This window comes from Hemitrygon akajei, chromosome 10 (genome assembly GCF_048418815.1).
Source record: "Hemitrygon akajei chromosome 10, sHemAka1.3, whole genome shotgun sequence".
Taxonomy (NCBI): domain Eukaryota; kingdom Metazoa; phylum Chordata; class Chondrichthyes; order Myliobatiformes; family Dasyatidae; genus Hemitrygon; species Hemitrygon akajei.
The window spans coordinates 23,098,589-23,122,601 of NC_133133.1; the positions used below are offsets into that span (position 1 = coordinate 23,098,589).

The 24,013-nt window shown below is 42.0% G+C and overlaps 1 protein-coding gene across 4 annotated transcripts in view; it reads left to right on the forward strand.

Annotated features, from left to right (window-relative positions):
• The window catches only part of eda (ectodysplasin A), a 239,093-nt gene that overhangs the window by 71,744 nt on the left and 143,336 nt on the right, over positions 1–24,013 (forward strand). The gene's annotated exons all lie outside the window — the stretch shown is intronic.

Here is a 24,013-nt window from a genome sequence, read left to right on the forward strand (position 1 = left end):
GGGAGAGGTGTTGTTAGCAAATTTAATTAGCAGATTGCAGCTTTGGTGGCGACATAGTCATTGATACTGGGTGAGTTAATCAATTGTATACAAAATTGGCTTGGTGAAGGAATGAAGAGTGTGGTTCTAGAGCAATGGTTCCCAAACTGGGGTCTATAGCATAAAAAAAGTTTGGGCACCCCGTTCTAGAGTGTTGTTTTCATATTGGAGGTGTAACCCCTGGGTCGCCTCAGGCATCGCTCAAACTCGTTCCAGTCTAGGGGGAGCAGCCTTCGGCCCCGCCAAACTGGGTAATCAGCTGGTGTGGATGCTGTGTGATGTCCCCGCCTCGCCCAAAAAAACAGACAGTACACCTTATGCGATTAAATGAGTACAATTTATAAAGATTACTATAACTAAGCGATTACTAACAATACAGTATATATGAAGAAGAAAAAAAAAGAAAAGGCGCCAAACTTATCAAAGTCCAAACCACTTCGTGCACAACCATTGGAGCTCAATTACTGAAGTCTTCTGGCATTCGATCCCCTCCGAACTCCTCGACCCGCCTCCTGGGACCACCCACGGTGGTCGACCAGACGCTCCACACTCCTCTGTCTCCGTCTCCTCTCCTCACCGAAAACCTTGGGCCGGGGACCCCCGCTCGGGGTCCGTTCCGTCGCTCAGCTTCCAGCATCCCGTCCTCTCTCTCTCACTCCATTGCGCCGACTCCCCAAAATCCCCGCCAACAATCAGTTTACAGTCCCAAACAAGCTTCCAGCACTTATCATAACAAAGACGCCAGCATTCCTACTTTTAACAAAACAAAGACACCATTTTGATTACATACACAGTAACAAAGGAAAAGAAGAAACCCCCTTTACAGAGGCTTGTGGTTAGCAAATTGCCACAGGGCTAATACTGGGTCCACTGATGTTCCTCATAAACGTTAATAATTTGGATGAAAATGTAGTTAGGAATTTGAATACAATGTGTGGCCTCTTTGTTAGGTGACTTCGCTACCTATTAAAATGGCCTCTCATTGTGTGTTTGTCGTCTTCTGGTGTAGAGCATCCACTTCAAGTTTCAAAATGTTGTGCATTCAAAGATGTTTATCTGCATGCTGTTGTTGTAACGCATAGTTATTTGAGTTACTGTTGCCTTCCTGTCAATGGCCATTCACCTCTGACCTTTCATTAACAAGGCATATTTGCCCATACAACTGGATTTTTTTTCCGTTTTCTCACCATTCTGTGTAAACTCTAGAGACTGTTGTGTGTGAAAATCCCAGGAGATCAGCAGTTTACAAGATGCTCACAATACCTTGTCTGGCACCAACAGTCATTCTATGGTCCAAGTCACTTAGATCACATTTCTTCCCCATTCTGATGTTTGGACTGAACAACAACAGAACTTCTTGATCATGTCGGCATGCTCTTGTGCATTTAGTTGCTGCCACATGATTGGCTGATTAGATATTTGCATTAATAAGCATTACAGATATACCCAAATAAGTGGCCAGTGAGTGTTAGTTTGAAGATAACCTGATCGATGGTATAGTAGACTGCGAAAAAGGTTGTCTACGATCACAACTGGATTTAGATCAACTGGAAAAGTGAGTGAGGAATGGAGACAGACAAATGCTAGGTGATGCATTTTGACAAACTAAGTCAGGGTAGGACTTGCACAGTAAATGGTATACCCCCAGAGAATGTTGTAGGACAGAGCTAAGGGTACAAGTACATCATTCCCTGAAAGTGGTGACACAAGTAGACAGAGTGGTGAAGGAAGTGCTTAGCCTGCTTGTCTTCAATGGTGCTGGAACTGAGAACAAAAGCTGAGATGTTATGATACAGCAGTAAAAAGCAATGGTGAGACCATACTTGGAATACTGTGTGCAGTTCTGGTCTCCTATGTATAAAAAGGATATCATTAAGCAGGAAAGGATGCAGAAAAGATTCACAAGGATCTGGATCTGAGACTGGAGGACTGGGGTTTTAAGGAGAGACTAGATAGGCTGGGGATTTTTCCCCTGGAGTATTGGAAGCTTGAAGGGAGATAGATGTTGAAGAAGTATGTAAAATTAAGAAGGGGAATAGGTAAGGTGAATGTTCATGGTCCTTTTCACAAGGATAAGGGAATCTAAAACAGGGTGCAGATTTAAGGCAAGAGGGGATTAAAATCTAAAGGGGTCCTGAGGGCAACTTCAAAACACAGTGCTTTTTTGTGCATGGGGGGGGGGGCGCGTGGTTGCTGTTTTTCTTTTAATGGGTTCCATGGTTTTTGTTTTAGTGGGGGGAGACTAATCTCAGGGTTGTATGCTACATAAACACATTGAAAATAAATGTACCTTGAATTTTTATTGAATAGGCTGCCAGTTGCGGGTACATGGTTAGGAAAGGTTTACAGAGCTATAGGACAACTGCAGATAAATGGGATCAGCTCAGGTAGAAAATTGATTTTTGGTTGACTTGTGCAGAAGGGTTTTTCTGTTCAGTATGACTCCAATTGAGTTTTAATCACCATTTTTCATTCTTAAGATGTGAGCATCTAGTTATTGCCGAGTGTCAGTTATCTTCTGACCTAAGTTGCTTGCCAACACACCTCAGCGGTAGCTGTAAATCTTATAGCTCTTACTTGGGCCAGACCAAATGTGGAAAGCAGGTCATAAACACGAGAAATCTGCAGATGCCGGAAATCCAAAGCAACGTTCACAAGATGCTGGAGGAGCTCAGCAGACCAGGCAATGAACATGAATAAACCTATGGAAATGAATAAACATTCAACGTACCAGGCCAAGACCCTTCTTCAGGAAAACAGGTTTCCTTCTGTGAAGAGCATCAGTCAACCAAATGGGTAATATTTTTTAGCCAATTATGCTAAGTATATTTTGGTAGTGTCATGGACACCATTTTTAAAAAAAAGTAGTTCAATTTAATTACATTAACTGTTAGAACAAGCAGTAGTCCAGATCTCCAGGTACAGGTCTATGATTTATTTAACATCCTGAGGTACCCAGTGTGGACAGTAACTGCAGAGGGATCTTTAAATGCTGTTTGCAACTCTCAATTGAGTATAAGTTGTTCAGGGTGTTTTGGATAGAGTACGTGGTCATAAGATTGATTAACTGATGGAGATGGAGAGTATTGTGAATTGGTGTCTCTCACAATAGCCAAGGAATAACTGCCATCATTAAACTTGGTTATAACAACAAACCCTAAGAAAAGCTGTGACTTTACAAGCATGGCATTAATCCATTGAGAAGACGTACATTTCTATAGCAACACACACAAAGTGCTGGAGGAACCCAGCAGGACAGGCAGCATCTATAGAAAAGAGTAACTGTGGATGTTCCAAATCGAGACCATTCATTGGGACTGGTGAAGAGTCCTTGTCCAAAACGGCAAATGTTTACTCTTTTCCATAGATGCTGCCTGGCCTGCTGAGTTCCTCCAGCATTTTGTGTGTGTTGCTTGGATTTCCAGCACCTGCAGATCGTCTCGTGTTTATACATTTCCACACTGTTTCTTTGTTTCCTTTAGGACATCTCAAAGCTGTTTCCGTGCGGTAAAGTACTGTTGTAAGGCATGAAATGTGAAAATGATCTAATGCATTGCTCTCTCACACGAGCAGTGTGAAAATGAGCAATGATCAATTTTAGAAATGTTGATTGATGTTATTAATGTGAGAGAAAGTTCGTGCTCTGTAGATACAGTAATTTCATGGGCCCTTTTACTTTTATGACACAGAGCTTGAAAATTCTCAAGCTTAGGTCAAATGATTAACAAAGCAGGATTTTTCCAGTTTTGCAAGAGTATTAGACTGGCTTTTTACATTTGGATTATGTGAATAGGGTTAATTCTGTTCTATTGAATAGACAGTCATGGAGATCTTACAGGAGACTTGTTCCGGTGTCTCTTTTCTTTTTGGACACTATCTACTTCGTCCAATCTGCCACATTAGCAACCCGAGGTCTTACTGTTTGTTGCAACAGTGGATTTCATGCAACAACCAGCACCAAAAAAGACTTGCCAATGTTCACATCATGTCTTTAACTGACATGTGGCTGTTGAGTTTTACTATTTATTGTGATGTTTATTATTTAGTGGTGCATTTGTTATGTTATGATTGCACTGCTCCTGGGAAACGCTGTCTCATTCTGCCCTGCAGAGCTGATGTACGGTTAGAATGACAATAAAGTTTTTGAATCTTGAATCGGTGTTGACTCTGAATGCTGAACAGGTATCATTTTACCTATATGCATTGGTAGTAGAGGTAGGTACATTAGAGGCATTTAAGACACTCTTAGAGAGGCACATGGATGATGGAAGAATAGAGGACTATGTGGGAAGGAAGGGTTAGATTGATCTTCGAGTAGGTTGAAAGGTCAGCACAACATCATGGACCAAAGGGCCTTGTACTGTCTTGTAATGTTTTATGTTCTATTGCTTGTTTTCAGATATTGGACACAGATGATAGACAAAGAGATCTTGTGTATCAGAGAGGTGAACTTTCTCTTCAGGTTATCAATGAGAAATGGATAATTTAAATCAGAATCTGGTATCTTATCGCTAACGTAGGTTGTGAAATTTATTGTCTTGCGGCAGCAGTATAGTGCAGTACATAAAAAACTATAAGTTATAATAAGAAAAGTACAGTCGGCCCTCCTTATGCCCGGGGGATTGGTTCCGAGACACCCCCGCGGATACCAAAAAACGCGGATGCTCAAGTCCCTTATTTATCCTGGCTCAGTGCGGTGGTCTTTAGGACCCAGCGGAACTCCGGACTTTATTTAACGTGCTCAGTGCGGTGGACATTAGGACCTGGCGGTGCAGCTCTGAATCCGCAATGTTTCTGTTCACGAAAATAATCACAATCATGATTGAAAATAAAGTGGAAGTAATAAAGCGATCGGAAAGAGATGAAACGCCATTGGTCATTGGAAAAGCGTTAGGCTATAGTCAGCCAACGATCGGAACAATTTTAATGGAGCATGTGAAAGGCCCTGCCCCAATGAAAGCTACGATTATTACTAAGCAACGCAGTGGTTTAGTTATTGAAATACATATGTTTCTTAAGTGTTTTATATGCATAGAAAGGTAAAATATGTACTATATACTAAGAAAAATGTTTAACTAACTGACACTAAATAATACTGGATGTACCTGTTCCAACTTAAAGATGGACTCAGGAATGGAACTCATTCATAAACCGGGGACTGTCTGTACTTTTACGTCATTTCTAAATTACTTATAATTCCTAATACAGTGTAAATGCTATGTAAATAGTTGTTATGCTGTATTTAGGGAATAATGACAAGAAAAAATAGTTTGTACATGCTCAAACAACGAGTGCTGGAGAGAGAACTTCCGGGTTTTCCCGAACCGTGGTTGGTTGAATCCGCGGATAAGGAGGGCCGACTGTATTAAAAAAGTTAAACAAGCAGTACAAATAGAGAGCAAACATAGTGAGGTAGTGTTCATGGGGGTTGGTTTATTTCTGTTTAGAAACCTGATGGCAGAGGAGAAGATTCCCAAAACACTGAGTGTGTGTCTTCAGGGTCCTGTGCCTCCTCTCTGACGGCAGCGATAAAGTGGGTGAAGGGGCCCTTACTGATGGTTGCTGCCTTTCTGATGCATCGTCTTTTGAAGATGTCCTCGATGCTGAGGAGGCCAGTGCCCATGATGGAGCTGGCTGAGTTTCCAATCATCTGCAGCTTTTCCCAATCCTGTGCAGTGGCCCCTCCATACCAGATGGTGATATGACCGGTTAGAATGCTCTCCACGGTACACCTGTAGAAATTTACTTGAGTCTTTGGTGACATTGAACCAGGAACTCCTTCCCAGTGTGTATTTTCCTCCATGGACATGGGTCCTGAACTAAGAAATCACCATTGTGAGGTTTCACTGTTTGTATTTGTGTATGTTTGAAAAGATTCTTGTGACATTGATGTTCTTCTCTACGTGCAACAGCACCAGTGAACCACCTTCGTAAAAGCTTCAATTTTTATTAAGAATCTGATGAGTTCTTTGGGCACAGGGTTCAGAAAAAGCAACACAACAGACTTTTAGCATCATAAATCAGCAAGTTGTTTGTTGTGTCTCCCCTCTCACTGTGAAATGGGGACTCCTCTTTTTCCCTTATGAGGGAGAGCGAGCCTGTGGTGTGTAGACTTACCGGGTGAACGAGTAGTCTTTGGGGTACTGCAAGTCTGTGTCTTTATTGATGCTTTGCTGCACTCTTGAGTGCTCGGTGGGTGGGGGGGGGGGGTGCTGATGCTTTTTTGCTGGTAGGAGGGTCATAGCTTTACTGCTTAAGCATAGGAGGGGGGAGTTCGGTGGGGGCTTTGGGTTCTAACATTTAACTGTCATTCATTCTTTGGGGCAGTCCTGTTTTCATGGATGTTTGCAGAGAAAAAGAAGTTCAGGATGCATATTGTATACACATTAAATGTAGCTATTGAATGAGACCAGGAAATAGATACTGTAAGTTTTAAAAAACAATAGTTTTCATTTACTTAACTTTGAATGGATGAGATTTGATTCAAAATGATTATTTTTGTGTGGTCAACTAATTTTCAATTGCATTTTGCTAAGTGCTCCAAGCTATCACTCTTATGTACACCGGAGTATTTTTTTATTCCAAAAAGAGATTTGCTCTAAACCGTTGACTAATTCTGATGGCTCTTGGCAGCCCTTGTTCAGAATCAGGTTTATTATCACTGACATATGTTTGATTAATATGCAAAGATATGAGTGGAAATTGAGCTTATAATCACTCCTGAGAGCGAGTGCAGCTTTTAGTGCAAATTGTAATCAGTTTGTCAATTGCCGGGGACAAATGTAAAGCCATCTTTGTTCCTCTGTGTTTAAAAATGATCGGTGCGTCACAGCATCCCACAGAGGATGAGTTGCACCTGTGAGCAACAATGAACTCGGCAAATTTCATGCAATATAACTTTCAATTCCAAGTGCACACTTTCCTGTCCCAAATGGCCATATTGCTCTGCACCCCTGTGGTTGTTGAAGTGTTGAGTAGGAGAGGATGTGTTAATATTAATTATTGGATTAAAATAACATATTTTCACACTGAATAACAAACTCTTGTCCTGTAATTGAGTAGTGAATCTGGCTCCAGTTACACCACCTGAACCATCTTTGCTTTGCATTTTTAGTTATGCACACACAGTCGATGGCGTAAGGTTGCGTTTAAAGTATGGCGCTTGATTTCACTATAAGTTCAAGTTCAGGTTTACTGCCTTTTAAGCATCCAATGTAGACAGCTAATCAAAACATCATCCTTTGGGCTCAAGGTACACAACGCAATGCATGTAGTCACATGCAGTACAGTCAGAAAATGAATGAATAAATGGTCTTTATTGTCACTATACATAGGTACAATGAAACTCTGTTTGGCTTCCTCTCAGGCAATCAAACAAAGCGGTAGATAAAAACAAGACAGTAATAGAAAAACAATATTAAATAGATAAGTAGCAGAAAATGAGTTGCAGCAGCACCAGAATGTCACAGTAATGCACAAAGTGCCGTTTGTGCAAGTATTTGAGTCCTTGTGTGTGCTCACAGTTTCAGTCATTGTTCTGTGGGAGTGGTGTGATGGAGGCCACAGCTCTGGGGTAGAAGCTGTTCCTCAGTCTATTTGTTCTGGCTTTTAGTGTCCTGAACCTTTTGCCGGATGGAAGCGGGTCAAACAGGGAGTGGCCAGGTGTGTGGTGTCTCTGGTTATGCTGATTGCTTTACTGCTGAGTCTGCTGGAATAGATGGTGTCCAGTCCTGGGAGCTCCATCCTGACAATTCGCTGGGCCGCCTTCACCACGCGATGCAGGTCTTGTCGCTCAGCGGCTATGCTGCTGGCATACCACATTGTGACGCTGCTAGTCAGGATGGTTTCAATTGTGCTTCTGTAGAAGTTAAGCAACAGCTTTTGTGGGAGTTTGGCCTGTTTCAGCTTTCTGAGGAAGAAGAGTCTTTGTTGTTCCTTTTTTACAAGCAGCGAGTTGTTGGTGGTCCTTGTCAGCTGTTTTGACAACATAACTCCAAGGAACTTTAGGTTTTCCACACTTTCCACTACCTCTCCATGTATGTTAGTACAATTCCTTACGTGGCCTGGCCTGAAGATTAACAGGTTGGCATAAAGTGTGAGGTGTATGTTTATGCTAGACAGTATAATGTTACTGTCAGTATTATAATAAATATGTAAAACAGTAAAAATAAAAGATGAAAAATGACCAGTGCAGGATGATGGTGTGTCTGTGAGTTGGGGAGTGGGGGAGTGAGTACAGGGTATTCAGACAGGGTATACATGTGCACTGGGTAGTAGCAGGGTGTTAATTAGTTTACCAGCCTGGGTATCCATGGTAGCATAGTGCTCTTTACAGTTCCTGGGTTTCAGAAGTTGGAGATCAATTCCAGAGTCATCGGTAAGGAGTCTGTACGTCCTCCCAGTGAAGTGTGTGAGTTTGCAGGTGCTGCGGTCTCCTGCCACAGTCCAAAGGTGTTAGTAGGTTAGTTGGTCATTGTGAATTGTCCCGTGATTAGGTTAGCAATAAATCGGGGGATTGCTGGGCGGCGCAGCTTGAAGGGCCGGAAGGGTAAGGCTGTACCTCTAAATAAATAAATAAGCTGGCAGTTCTGGTCATTATGCTGTGGTACCTTCTGCAGGAGGTCAAGGGTTTGTGGGAAACATCCTCAGCTAAAGAGACTTTTGACCATATGCCACTGCATGTTGTCCTTGAATACTCTATTTATCGTGCTAAACGCATTAGAGATGGGGTCAGATGTCACTGGGATATAGGTCAGGTCTGGGACATATTAGTAGATCACTGGGATATATTAGCAGTTCAATTTCCCAGCTCTGCAATTTGCCAGGGAAGATGTACACAAAAAGCTCCCACAACAATGTGATCCTGACATCATAACCTCTTTCCTTTAGATGCTGGACTGAAGTCTGAAGTTCATAAGCCATACTGAAGATGTGTTGTACTGATGGCAATCTAATTTTATTTACAGAACTGCAAACTAAGCACCCCTTGCAGCCCCACCACCCCGAGAGATGTGCAGTGCTATGCAAAAGCCCTGGGCACATGTATATTCTGCAGCTAAGGTGCCTAAGACTTTTGCACAGTACTGTATTTGTCGATGTGGAGGAGAAAGCAAGTTTGTAAATCTGACGGGAGCCAAGGAGGTTGGGAATGGTGAGGGTAGAGCGCTATGGGAGGTTTACGGGACAGGTGGCAGTGAAGGAGTGCCGGAGCAGTGGGTAGCCTGTGTGCAGACACACCCAGTGCTGAGACACTAGGTATTGCCATTTGATTCCAAACAATTGGTTTATTGATCATTAGGGAATGTCTTTCTGGTGCTTCCCATTCGTTCTCCTCTCCTTTCCCTTTCCCCAAATATGATTCCCTTCTCCCTGCTCACTTCCCAATCTCAGTCCACAATGGAGACCCATATCAGAATCAGGCTTATCATCACTCGGGTATATCATGATTTTTTTTTGCAGTAGCGATGCAGGCACCCTAATATATAAAGCTATAGAAAGTTACAGTATCATTTGTTGACCTGTAAGTTCAAATCTCACCATGGTAGTCAATCCAGTTAAATTTGGATATTTAAATATTTAAATCTAGCCTAAAATTGCTGTAGTGACTTTAAAACCGGAGGTTCATATAAGAGAAGCAAATTGATGCATTTGGAGAGCTTGGAGAGTGGAATCTGTTGATATTGTCAGCTCTATGTGACAACAGCCCCAGACCTAGACCCATTCCAATGTGACTGACCTTTAAGAATCTTCTCAGTTTGAGAGCGGTTCAAGAGCAGTTGGGGATGAGCATTAAATAGCAGCCATAAATAAATGAATTAAAAGAAATCCAGCAATGATTGGCTGAATAACTTCAGAAATAATGGACTTATTTCCAGGGCAACAGCGCAAGCAGCCTGGGAGGGAAAAAAATGGAGGGAGAGAGGGAGAGAGAGAATAAATATACAGTAATTTAAAAACTGGATGAATTCATAGATTGGTTAACAATTAGAAAATGCATCTGCTCATTGCTATCGATGCAATGCTCCTCAGACAGGATGAAGAGATCATTACTCCCCAATGCCATTCAGCTTTACAATTCAACCGCCAGGGGTAAGATATGTTAAAGTGCCGGGGTTAGGACTGAGCTTGTTACCATTCAATGTATTTTAGTAAACTATTTAAGAACTTTTTAAAAGCTATTTATTAATGCTTTTTTGAGAGGGTGATTTTAGATGCATATCATATTTATACTGAGTTAAGTATTGTATGTAATTAGTTTTGATACAATAAGTGTATGGGACATTGGAAAAATGTTGAATTTCCCCATGGGGATGAATAAAGTATCTATCTATCTATCTATCTATCTATCTATCTATCTATCTATCTATCTATCTATCTATCAATGAAAGTCAATTCCTCCAGAAAACCCACATATTTGAATCTGGTACTGAGGGTTGCAATTGTACCTTTAAAAATATAACACAGCTTCTTCCCCCTTCCTTTCAAGTCCTAATGAAGGATTCTGGCCTGAAATGTACACTCGTTATAGCTGACCTGTTCAGCTCCTCCAGGTGGTGGGGGGGGGGGGTTGTGTGTATGTATATATATATATATATATATATATATGTGTGTGTGTGTGTGTGTGTGAGACACTGAATTTTAGGCAGACTTTTGCCTGTTTTCTTCTGATATGGGAGAGGGCAGGGAACTATAACACAATATCCAGCTAAAAATGATGAAAGCACTGAGAATGTAGTAACCCCCACTCCTATATTATAAACAGTAAGCCCCGTTCTGCATTGGCTGTTGCTTCCTGCTCACATCCCAACTCAGGTGACGATATTGTCATTGCTCATTTCAGGTGCTGACCTATCCATTGGCAGATGCTTGCTATCCTTTCTCATCCACTCCCTCCACAACTGTACTGCAATTGGCAGATGAATTCCCATCTCTCCATTGAGCACATCTGCAAGGAGTGGTGCTACAAATAAAGAGATCGTAAGACCATAAGATATAGGAGCAGAAGTAGGCCATTCGGCCTATTGAGTCTGCTCCACTATTCAATCATGGGCTGATCCAATTCTTCCAGTCATCCCCACTCCCTTCCCTTCTCCCCATACCCTTTGATGCTCGTGGCAACAAATTCCACAGATTTACCATTATCTGACTCAGGAAATTTCTCCACATCTCTGTTCTAAATGGACATCCTTCAATCCTGAAGTTGTGTCCTCTTGTCCTAGAATCCCCTACCATGGGAAATAACTTTGCCATATCTAATCTGTTCAGGCCATTTAACATTCGGAATGTTTCTATGAGATTCCCCCTCATTCTACTGAACTCCAGGGAATACAGCCCAAGAACTGCCAGACGTTCCTCATATGGTAACCCTTTCATTCCTGTAATCATTCTTGTGAATCCTCTCTGAACCCTCTCCAATGTCAGTATATCGCTTCTAAAATAGCGAGCCCAAAACTACACACAATACTCCAAGTGTGGTCTCACGTGTGCCCTATAGAGCCTCAACATCACACCTGTGTGTGATGTTTTCTATACCTCTAGAAATGAATGCCAACATTGCATTCACCTTCTTCACAACTGACTCAATCTGGAGGTTAACCTTTAGGGTATCCTGCACAAGAACTCCCAAGTCCCTTTCCATCTCTGCATTTTGAATTCTCTCCCCATCTAATTAATAGTCTTCCTGTTTATTTCTGTCACCAAAGTGCATGTATTTCATTTGCCACTTCTTTGCCCATTCCCCTAAACTATCTAAGTCTCTCTGTTTCCTCAACATTACCCGCTCCTCCACCTATCTTTGTATCATCGGCAAATTTAGCCACAAATCCATTAATCCCATAGTCCAAGTCATTGACATAATCATAAAAAACAGCAGTCCCAACACAGACCCCTGTGAAACTCCACTGGTAACCGGCAGCCAGCCAGAATGGTATCCCTTTATTCCCACTCTCTGTTTTCTGCCGATCAGCGAATGTTCCACCCACGTTAGTAAGAGCATCCATCGTCAGGGACCACGATTATCCTGACAATGCTCTCTTCTTATTTCTGCCATTTGGTAAGATGCATTAAGCCCCACACTACCAGGTTCAGGAGCAGTTATTACCCTTCAACAATCAGGCTCCTAAATCAGTGTGAATATGATCACTCACCTCAAATCGAACTGATTCCACAATCTATGCAGTCTCTTTCCGGAACTCTAACTCATGTACTCAGTATTATCCATCTCTGTGTCTCCCCCACCCGTCTCCATCCAGGCCCCCCACACCTCTCTCTCCATTCAAGTGCCCCCTCCCCCCACTTCTCTCTCTTTATGCCTCAGTTTCAACATCTCTCTCAATCTCTCTTTCCATCTCCTTCCATGTCTCTTGTCTCTCAATATCTCTATCTCTCTCTATTTATCTCTCTATCTGTGTCTATCTATCTATATATCGCTCTCCTTCTCTTTCTCTATCTCTCTATGCCTGTTCTTTTGCACATTGCTTTTCTCAGTCTTTGTGCTGTTTTTCATTGACTCTGTTATACTACTTTGGCCTTCTGTCCCTGCAGGAAAATGAATGTCAATGTAGCACATGGTGACATAATACTTACTTTGATAATGAACTTTGACTGGAGGAATAAAATGTTACACTATGCTCATGAATAAATTACTTTAAATCTGACCAACAGGCAAGGGTTAATATAGAATGAATGTTTCAAGGGAGATTCATAAATGAAGTCGCTCTGATATTAAAGAAGTCTGGAGTAAATTTTTGCTGTTATCCCATTATTTACTTGGCTTTTTCCTCCCCGTCTCTCATTTGTTATGTTTAGTTTCACAGCAAGTTTTATGTCACTATTAAATTGTTAACCTAGACTGAAAGAAACATATAGACTGTGAAGCTTAAACTCTGTTGGGTATATAATATATCAGTCCTTCTGGTACAGAGACAGTTTATTTTTCAACCATTTGTTTAGTCATTAATAGAATACACATGCACAACGAGCAGCCTCAAGCTTTAGATTTGTTTTTGCAAATCAAAAAAATGTCAGGCAATTCCAAGAAATAGAACCACATACTGCGCTTGATGCTGAAATTCTGTTTCAAGGTTCTTAATCTTTAATTTTACTGGAATATCTATATCAATTTAAAAGGAGATAGAATTACAAGTTGAGAATCACTGCTGGTAAATAGTTGTTAATTCTCACGATAGCAGATGCCATTAGCTTTGGTTTACATGCTCTGTCTTGTATCTTGTCCTTTAGGGTTTTGGTGAGTTAGTTGTATGATAGAATGCTTGCACCTGCTAGGGAAATAAAAATTCACTTCACCAGCTTCAAAATTGTGCCTTTATAAAAATCAATACTATCTAATTCAATTTAGCTTAAAGTAACTTTGTCCTGGTTTGATTTGAGAATGTGTAATCTTGTTCACAGAATGGAAAGACTATGTTCATAAGGTTTTGGATTAGATTTGGGATCCTGAATAAGCACAAACTAATCAGGCTGATTGGGCACTGAAGTTGCGTTGCACTGGTGGAGATCCCACTTTATAGATTTAATTGCACCACCCCGCCCCCCCCCCCCCCCTGCCAGCCCTTAGATAGTTAGAGATGTTCCATGGCAATTTTTCAGAGAGGTGTAGAGATTTTTTTTCCCATGCTGCCAAAGGCAATATTTATCTGTCAATAACGTCAGGAGCTAAATTCTCTTGGTAACTTTCACATTTACGAAAATTCGTTGGACAAATTGTATTCCACTGTTCCCTTGCTGTAAGTCACTTAACTTTGGAAGTGTCAAGCCCCTTAGGGACATTCAAGACATTGTGAAAAGTGCTACATAAAGACTTTCTATTTCATTGTGCACACAAAAAGAACTAAACAAGATGTTCAATCTATCCCCTGCTTGGGCCTGTACTCACGGAATTTAGAAGAATGCCGGGGGGAGTGGTGGGGGGGGAGGATCTCATTGAAACCTACCAAACGTTGAAAGAACTAGATGGGCTGAATGTGAAGAGGATGTTTCCTATGGTGAGGGCACAGCCTCACAATTGGTGGGTGACCCTTTAGGACAGAGATAAGGAGGAATCTTTCTAACCAGAGAGTAGTAAATCTGTGGAATGCTCTGCCACAGACTGCAGTGGAGGCCTAGTCTGTGGGTATATTTAAGGCGGAAGTTGATCGTTTCCTGATTGGTCAGGGCATCAAGGGATATGGTGAGAAGGCAGGTGTTTGGGATTGAGTGGGATCCAAGAGCAGTCATGATGGAAAAGAGGAGCAGACTTAATGGGCTGAATGACCTAATTCTGCTCCTATGTATTATGGTCATGTGGGTGTCATTCTTGCCTGAGTCATCAGTCTGACCTCAAGGTCTAATCCAAGGTATGGAAAAATTAGAATTTTGCCGGTACAGAAAATGAGCTGGAGGACGAGTCATTTAAAAAATGCATTGAAGTATTATATAAGAAGATAGGAAAATAGGAGCAGGAGGTGGCCATTCAGCCCCTCGTTGGCCCTCCATTCCATATGATCGTGGTTGACTGGTAATTGGTTTATTATCGTCTCATATACTGGGATACAGTGAAAATCTTTATTTTGCATGCCATACCAAAAGAAAGTAAATCATGAAAGTACCATGAGAAAAGCAATTACAGAATGCAGAATAGCGTTCCATTTATAGAGAAAGTACAGTGCTAATAGACAAATAAGGTGCAAGGGCCATGATGTGGTAGACATTCATCTTTATCGTACAAGAGCTCTGATTGAGAGTCTTGTATTAACGTTAAACCTACATTTGGTTTGTAGATATTAATTACATTACATTTTTAATTTAATTTTGATTGAATTCATGTAACCCCTCCTACCTTTACCATCAATATTCTCGGTAAAACTCTCTGAAAATGATTCTAGGATAACACACAAATGTCCTCTTTATGAATGTACATGGTCATTCTAACCATTATGGAAATGTATTTTTGTTTGACAATAAACTACAATTTGGCAGGTCAGCTGGTGTGATGTTCGGGCTGCTCATTGGCTGAGAAAGTCTAATAGAGAATGATTTGAGCTAAAGAAAAAATATCTCTTGTATTTTTTAAATTGCAAGTACCTGCAAGAAAATAAAGCTCAAGGTAGTATATGGTAATTTATACGTACTTCAATAACAAATTTACTTTTAACTTTAGATTGCTCATTGTATATTCTCTTGCTCTCTCACTTTTAATATAATATATGGACAAGGCTGAACTGGAGATGGAGTCTGTTTCATATGCCCTTTTATGGATAACAGCCACAACACATTATGTTTTAAGAAAGTTATGAGTAAGGCTAAAACTGGATCTAGTGGGAAGGTACTAAATTAAGGGAGGGCAAATTTTGACCAGGTGTTAGTTAAGAGCAGCAGCTGCTGAACAAGTCCAAATCCGATATATGGTAGTTTTTTTAAAGACCAGATGATCAGAGTTCAAAATCAGTGTGTTCTGATAAGTTTCAAAGTAATTTTATTATCAATGTGCGTATATGTCGCCATATGCTACATTCATCTCAGCATATAGTACATATATTCACAGCTTCCTCGTGTGCCGCATTTATCTCAAAGGAATGGAGGCAAGTTTATTTTTGTGGCAAAAGTACGGAGGTTGTCAAAGGAGAAGAGTGATAACCGCAGCAAGAAAGCAGGGAAAGGTATTAATCCTCCCCAATCCATGAGTCTAATTGCCACTACTGAATCCACAAACTTTCCTGAAGAGAACTGAAGCAATAAGTTTTGTTTAAAAACAGTCAATTTGAACAGAACATGTCAATTCTAAAAGGGGCAGAACATTGGACATAGAACAGTAAGGTACTGAACCAGGCCATTTTGGTTCATGATGTCAGCGCCAAACGTGATGCCAAATAAACTTGACCCTTTTCTGCCTATATATGATGCATATCTTTTCCTTTCCTGCATATCCATTTGTCTGTTCAACTGCCTCTTCAACACCATTATCATTTTTGCTTCCTCCTGGTATCCAGTTCCAAGCATTTACCATTTTATATGTAAATAACAATTGCCCTGCACAGTTCTTTTAAATATTCTCCCCCTCCAGTACTTGATATTCCTACCCTGTGTTGGTGCGTGGCCAAGTGGTTAAGGCATTCGTCTAGTTATCTGAATGTCACTAGTTCAAGCCTTGGCTGAGGCTGCGTGTATGTCCTTGAGCAAGGCACTTAACCACACATTGCTCTGCGCCAATACCAGTGCCAAGCTGTATGGGTCCTAATGCCCTTCCCTTGGACAACATTGGTGGTGTGGAGAGGGGAAGGCTTTCAGCTTGGGCAACTGCCGGTCTTCCATTAAATGAAACCTTGCCCAGGCTTGTGCCCTGGAAACTTCCAAGATGCAAATCCATGGTCTATCAGGACTAATGGAGGCCTACTACATTCCTACCCTGGGAAATGAATTCACAAAAATCTATCAGAGATTCTGGATATTTAAAAATTTCCTTGGCTTTGAATTACTTTGCATTGTGTAGAAATCAAATGTTGTCGATTCATTGCAGCTGCTGAATAAGGCCATACTTCCGATTTTAAATTCACAATAAATAATTCAAACTGAGGAGCTCTTCTAGACTGTGGCATTGTTGTTAAACTGTAGAAGAAAAGTGTGTGTGTGTGTGTGTGTGCGCGCGCGCGCGCGCTGTTCTTGTTAAATTAAGGGGCTCAGAAAAGAGAATTGTTTCCCTCAAAAGAGAATGCAGAGGTTTCAAGGCAATATAGAGAGGCTGTGAAAATGGGCAAAGAGGTGGCTCGTGTGATATAAGTTTGAAAAATGCGGAGTCACACACTTCAGCTGAACAAATATAATTCAGATTATCTTTTTTAAATGGTGAGAGACTGAAAAGTATTAGAGTTCAGAGTGTTAGAATCCCTGTGCAGAAATCACTAAAAGCTGGACAGCAGGTCCACCAAGCTTTAGGACTGCTATTGGTATGTTGGCCTCTGTGGCATGAAGATTTCAGTACAAGAGTGAAGACAATTTCCAATAAGAATATAATTTTGTGTCTGGGTCTGGTCTCCCATCCTCAAGATAAATTTGCAATAGAGGGAATGAATGGTTCACTAGATAGTTTCTTAGAACAGGGTTGTGAGTGGTGTGGTGTTGGGGTGGTAGTGTAGGTTATTGGTGGACGTCAAATAAGAGATTTAGCAGCTTGGATCTATATTTTCTAGAGCTGAGAAGTGTGAGAAGCAATTTCACTGAGGCATATATAATTGCAAGCAAGAAAATCTGCAGGTGCTGCTAATCCAAGCAACACACATCAAATGTTGGAGGAACTTAGCAGGCCAGGCAGCATCTATGGAAAAGTGAAAGCAGTTGGCATCTCAGCACGGACCATTCCTCCAGCATTTTGTGAGTTGCATGTGTACTTACTGTGGGTCTGAGCAAGAACATATCCATCAAATATATAAAAAAAATCATTTAACTATTGGCACATTACTGCACTGGGTAAAGGAGACGGCAGTCCCATCGTTGGATATTAAAAGCATGCTGAAAGGTAACTCTAGGTAGTCGGTGGATTAAGTTTTGGGGACTGGATGGGAGAGGTGGGTTGAATTTAAAGGAATGATTGAAAGAAAGTGTGTGGGATGTGCAGAGGGAAATTGATGGTGAGGCGAAGGAAGGAAAGGAATTGCTGGGTTAGGGAGCATGAGATGGAGGGAAGTGAGGGAATGTGACTCCATGAATAGAGTTGGGATGGACAGGAGCAGGAGTCAGCATTTGAGGATGGAAGATGGGAGCAGCATATTGCGAGAAGAAGGTGAATATTAGCTGTGATTAATTCAAAGAACATTTATTATCAAATGATTTATACATTATAACACATTGAGATTCATCTCCTTACAGGCAGCCACAAAAACAAGAAACCCCGGCAAACCCATTTAAAAAAAGATGACAAACTCTCAATGTGCAGAGAAAGAGGAAAAAAAAGCAAATCGGATGAACAATAAAATTAAGCAAATAGCATTTAGAATGATAGTGAGTCCTCAGATACGAAATCCAGAGCAGCTGGTACAGACCCACAGCCTCAGCTTTAGAAACATAGAAAAACCTACAGCACAATACAGGCCCTTTGGCGCACAAAGCTGTACCGAACATGTCCCTACCTCAGAAATTATTAGAGTTATCCATAGCCCTCTATTTTTCTAAGCTTCATGTACCTATCCAAAAGTCACTTAAAAGACCCTATCGTATCCACCTCCACCACCATTGCCGGCAGCCCATTCCACGTACTCACCTCTCTCTGTGTAAAAAAAACTTACCCCTAACATCTCCTCTGTACCTACTCCTGAGCACCTTAAACCTGAGCCCTCTTGTGGCAGCCATTTCAGCCCTGGGAAAAAGCCTCCAACTATCCACATGATCAATGCCTCTCATCATCTTATACACCTCTATCAGGAAACTTCTGTGAGGTCACCTCTCATCCTCCAAGGAGAAAAGGCCAAGTTCACTCAACCTGCTTTCATAAAGCATGCTCCCCAATCCAGGCAACATCCTTGTAAATCTCCTCTGCACTCTTTCTATGGTTTCCACATCCTTTCTGGAGAGAGGTGACCAGAAATGAGCACAGTACTCCAAGTGGGGTCCCATATAGCTGCAACATTACCTGTTGGCTCCTAAATTCAATTCCACCATTGATTAAAGCCAATACACCATATGTCTTCTTAACCACAGAGTCAACCTGCACGGCTGCTTTGAGAGTCCTATGGACTCTGACCCCAAGATCCCTCTGATCCTCCACACTGCCATTAATACTTCTGTTTGGTTCAGCACATAGTGCTCTCGGTTGAGGGAAAATAAGGCAGGAAAGGGACAGAACCAAAACTGCAGGTAGGACTATCTAGTCACAGGTCAGGGGGTGTTGAGACTTCAGATGAAGCTAATTATTTGAATGGAGAAGTCATTCAGCACCACAGCATAGTAAAGGCCCTTTGGCCCACGGGGACCATACTGAAGTGTTATTCTGCCTAGTCCCCTTGAGCCACACCTGCAACATAGCACTCCATACCCCTGCCATCCATGTACTTATCCAAACTTCCTGTAAATGCTGCAATCAAACCAACATAAACCTCTTCAGGTGGCAGTTCGTTCCATCCTCACAGCATCCTTTGAGAGTAGAAGTTTCTCTTAAGATTCTCCTCAGATATTTCACTTTTTGTTCTTAATTTAGAACCCAACTTCAATGGAAAAAGCTTGTCTGCGTTTCCCTTATAAATGGGAAGACATGAAAATGGTAATTCAATTTTAAAAAGGAGAGCAGTGCAGATGGTAACTGGGTGGATTGATCAAGAATAACACTGAAAAATCAATGTCTCTTTTTGGTTTAAAATTTCTGTCATGAAAATATATGAATTATAACAGAGCAAGTAGCTTTAAATTAAACAATGTATCATCATTTTCAAATGAATAGGCTTTACACTCCCACTTAGTTGTTTCCTTAGAAGTACATTACTAGTTTCGCACCTTTTATTATTCAGGCTGGCTTTTAAATATTAATCCTGAAATTGGAGTGTGTAAAATTGTGCAATCTCCAAAGCTTCCAAATGAAAAGATAGAACTAATTTGCATGCTTTCTGCATCCAACTTTTCATTAAACTCAGTGTCACTAGTGAGGTTCTGCTTATTTCATGCCTAAATTTAGGATTTTTATACCATCTGCATTGTCTTTTGAAAGGTGAAAAATCTTTACTGGGCCTCTTCTCATTTTAGTAGTGTCCTACAGCTTGGAAACTGGCCATTTGGTCTGACTCATTCATGTCCCCCATTTTGCCTACCTGAGCAAACCCCATTTGCCTGCATTTGGCCCAATCCCTCTAAACCAGGGCTTTCCCAACCTGGGGTCCACAGACTCCTTGGTTAATGGGAGGGGTCTGTGACATTAAAAAAAAAGGGTTGGGAACCCATGATCTATGTCTTTGCTGTCCGTGTACCTGTCCAAATCAACTTTAAGCATTGTAATGGTATCTGCATTTCTTCTGGCAGTTCGTTGCATGTACCCACCACCCTCTGTGTGGTTAAAGTTGCCATCGGGTTCCCTTTTTCCACCCCCTTATCTTAATCAGATGCTCTTTAGCTTTTGATTAACCCTTTCACTGGGAGTGGGGGGGGGACTGATTGTCTGTGCCCCTCAGGGTTTCATACATCTATACAAAATCATTCCTCAGACTCCACTGTTCCAAGGAATAAAGTCCTTGTCTGCCCAATCTCTTCCTATGACTCAGGCCATTGAGTCCTGGTACCATTCTTGTGGAAAGCTTTAGAGTCAGCGAGTGCTACAGCGCAGAAGCAAGCCCTTCGGACTATCTAGTCCGCGCCGAACAATGAATCTGCCTAGTCCCACTCTGTAACACCCAGGCCATAGCCCTTCTTGCCCCTCCCATCCACGTACATGTCCAATTTCTCTTAAGTGGGGAAATCCAAACTGCATCCACTACTTGCGCTGGCAGCTTGTTCCACACTGTCACAACCCTCCGAGTGAAGTAGTTCCCCCTCACGTTTCCCTTAAATATTTTCCCCTTCACCCTTAACTCATGACCCTCGTTCATTTTCCTGTTTGCATTTTGCCAATCTATACCCCTCATAATTTTGTATACCCGTATCAAATCTCCCATCATGTTCCTACATTTTCCTACATTCCAAGAATAAAGTCATATCCTATTCAACCTAAACCTAGAACTCAGGTTTTCAAGTCCTGGCACCCTCCTTGTAAATTTTCTCTGCACTCTTCAAAGTAGAGTCGCCTTTATTTATTGAGATATTGTTTGGAATAGGCCCTTATGACCCTTCAAGCTCTCCAGCAACCCCCAATATAACCCTAGCCCAATCACAAGACAATTTACAATGTCCATTTAACCTACCAACTGGTGCATCTTTCGACTGTGGGAGGAAGCTGGAGCTCCCGGAGGAAGCCCACATGGTCACAGGAAGAACATACATACTCCTTTCAGACAGCGGTGGAAATTGAACCCAGGTTGCTGATACTGAAAAGCATTGTGCTGGCACTTGGGTAACTAAATGAACCTGGAGAATTAGCACAGCTTTAAAAAAAACTAAAAAAGAACCTTCAAACAAGTTAAATCACTCTAGACTAAATGTAGTTGTATCTACCAAAGGTAGATGATATGATACAATGCTAATGAAATGAGAATGTGGGGATGTTGTCTTTTTTTTAAAAAAGTTAAACAAAAATTAATGCAAGTAAGAAACCTTGACCGATAGCTGAATCACTAATGGTGTTTTGGTTCAGGACAGCTGTAACTTATAACAGTCTATAAAATGAGAGTAGATTAAGTAACTTATAAATATTGTATAAACCTGTATAATATTACATAAAATATTTCAAAATCTGCGAACAGTGCAGTGTATTTTTATATGTTGAAGGATTAAGGTTTGTAAAACCCCTGGATTTGATTAAAGATTTATTACTTCTTGGAACTTTCCAGGAGGTTAAATGTGAATGAGATACTTCTACAAGTTTAAATCATACACTTGGCATTAAGTGATGTTCATCGTCGTTGTTAGGTCGCATCTGGAAATTCCAGTTGGCCGGTGATTTCCCTCCACGCCGTTCTGACATATTGGGAAATCATGTACTTGGCAGGTTACAGCAGTGGTTTGCCTTTGCCTTCTGCCGGGTGAGTTTAAAGAGAACACCACCCCTTGCGCTGGATGACCAGGACATCTAAGTGTCTTGTCGTGCTCTTAGCGCTCCACAAACGCCTGCTGGCCTACCTTCTTGACCGTTGGACCAGTAATCGGTCTCCTCCGCTCAATCTGCCAGGGTCAGACTTCACACGCTGGGACAGACAGATCCCCTACCTCACCGAGGGTCGAAGACCCGTCGTCTACCCTCACCTGGTTTGGCCTGTCTGCCGAGACGGTTGACCGGGGTGTGGCTGCTGCGTGTGTTACAGCAGCTTGGAGCCACAGGTGAGAGCTGAGCGCCAGGTGGGGACCAAAGCTGCCCTGAAAAAGGGCACAGCAGGCCCCCCACCAGAGGGGCTACCCTAGACACCCCATACACAAGTAATGTTAGATGAGACAATTCAAACTAAGAACCTTTGAGTGCTATGTTGGATCAAGTGCCAAAAGTGGTGTGCGGAATAGTCATGAGCACGGAGAGGGTAGGTTGAATGTGAAGTGGTTTTGCGTGGGGCACAATCTCGAGGAGCAGGCAGAAAGCAAGTGCACAGAGAGGCAAGACAGAGGTAGCAATGGAAATGTAAACTGCTTCCTAACTGAGTTATATGTATGCTGTGGGTGCTTTTGGCAGGATAACAGTAGATCTGTGAGTGCTAAAGACATGATCCCTCCAAGAGGCCCACAACCTTGTGGTGGTTTGGAGGCGGTGAGCCACGTGGGCTGGAGTTAGGGATTTATGCTTTGGCTCCTGGTAGGGTCACCCATTCCAAACAGGTCAAAGGGTTGAGTTGTTGAGAGCCTCTGTCGGTCAGGGTTGACCATGGATACTGCATCCCAGCTGTCTAGCTATGCAAGCCTGGGCAGTACAACATGGAGAGCAAACTGATTGCCCATGTAGCAAGGCCCCCCCCCCCCCCCATGCATTTAATGAACCCAAAGGAACGGCAAAGACCGATACAGTTGGTACCAGCCTCATAGCAGGAGTTGCCAGTCAGCACTGAACTCAATGTAGGACTGCCTTAGGGACTCCAGCTCCGGATTTTTCCCTCAGGGTTTACTCCCGAAGCCTTCCTCATGAGCATGTATAGCCACAAGGCAGTAAGAGGTTTGAGATTGGAGTCTTCCTTCTCCTAGATGAGCTGCCCACCAATGCCGGTGAGCCCCATATGCCTGAAGTGACTGATTTTAAGGCACCAGTAACCCACCTTTGCTCCTTCTCCTGTCGGTCAAAACAGTTTCAACGGGCTTAGTAGCTAAGCCCCACATAATGGCCAGGAGCTGAACTTGGTTGTCAGGGACTGTTTGAAGTGGAGCCTTTGGGAGCGTTTAATAGGTAGTGCGAGCTTGTCCCCATTACCACCTCCCTGGCTATAATAACCTTAAGGAACTGGTCAAAGGGTAGAGATCTGACTAAGAGCTGTCCACTGGTCCTCCAGGTTTGGGACTTCAGCTCAAGGCTAACAACCCTGGCAGATAAAACAGAAATAAAGAATCCTTGAACATCTGAGTGCGACAATATTCCTAAGTCTCCACCTGGGATTTGCTTGACTGACAGTAGTGAAAGCCAAGAGGAAGCTACTGACACAATGAAGGAAGCCCTGAACACCACCAGTGATAGAGGACCTTTATTGCTGCCCTAAATGCCAATGGTGTATCAAGCAATAAGTAAAGACATAATTGTTCCACATTACAGGTGTAGAAAAGACATGAGACCTTGCAATGGGAATCACCTGGCCTGAAATTTCAATTCTGCATTGCCCCATGCTTGAATTGCTATCAGATAGGGCAATTGCACAGGTTCTTCAAGCAGGCGATTGCAAAGGTATGCAGCAGCTCTGGCAGGATATTATTCAAAGCTGGATTAGAGAATTTACTTTTCAGCTTTAGAGTTGGTTATCTATTACTGGCTTCCTTAGCAATTACAGTAAGTATATATGTAAAAAAAATAGTTAAATAAGTAGTGCAAAAATAGAAATTAAAGAGTAGTGAAGTAGATTTCATGGGTTCAATGTCCATTCAGAAATCTGATGGCAGAGGGGAAGAAATTGTTCCTGAATCATTGAGTGTGTTCTTCTAGGCTCCTGTATCTCCTTCCTGATGGCAAGACCACAAGACCAAGGAGCAGAAGTAGGCCATTCGGCCCATCGACTCTGCTCCGCCACTCCACCATGAGCTAAACTATTCTCCCATCTAGTTCCAATTTCCGGCTTTTTCCCCATGTCCCTTGATACCCTGACTAATTAGATACCTATCAATCTCCTCCTTAAATACCCTCAATGATTGGGCCTCTACAACTGTATGTGGCAACGAATTCCACAAA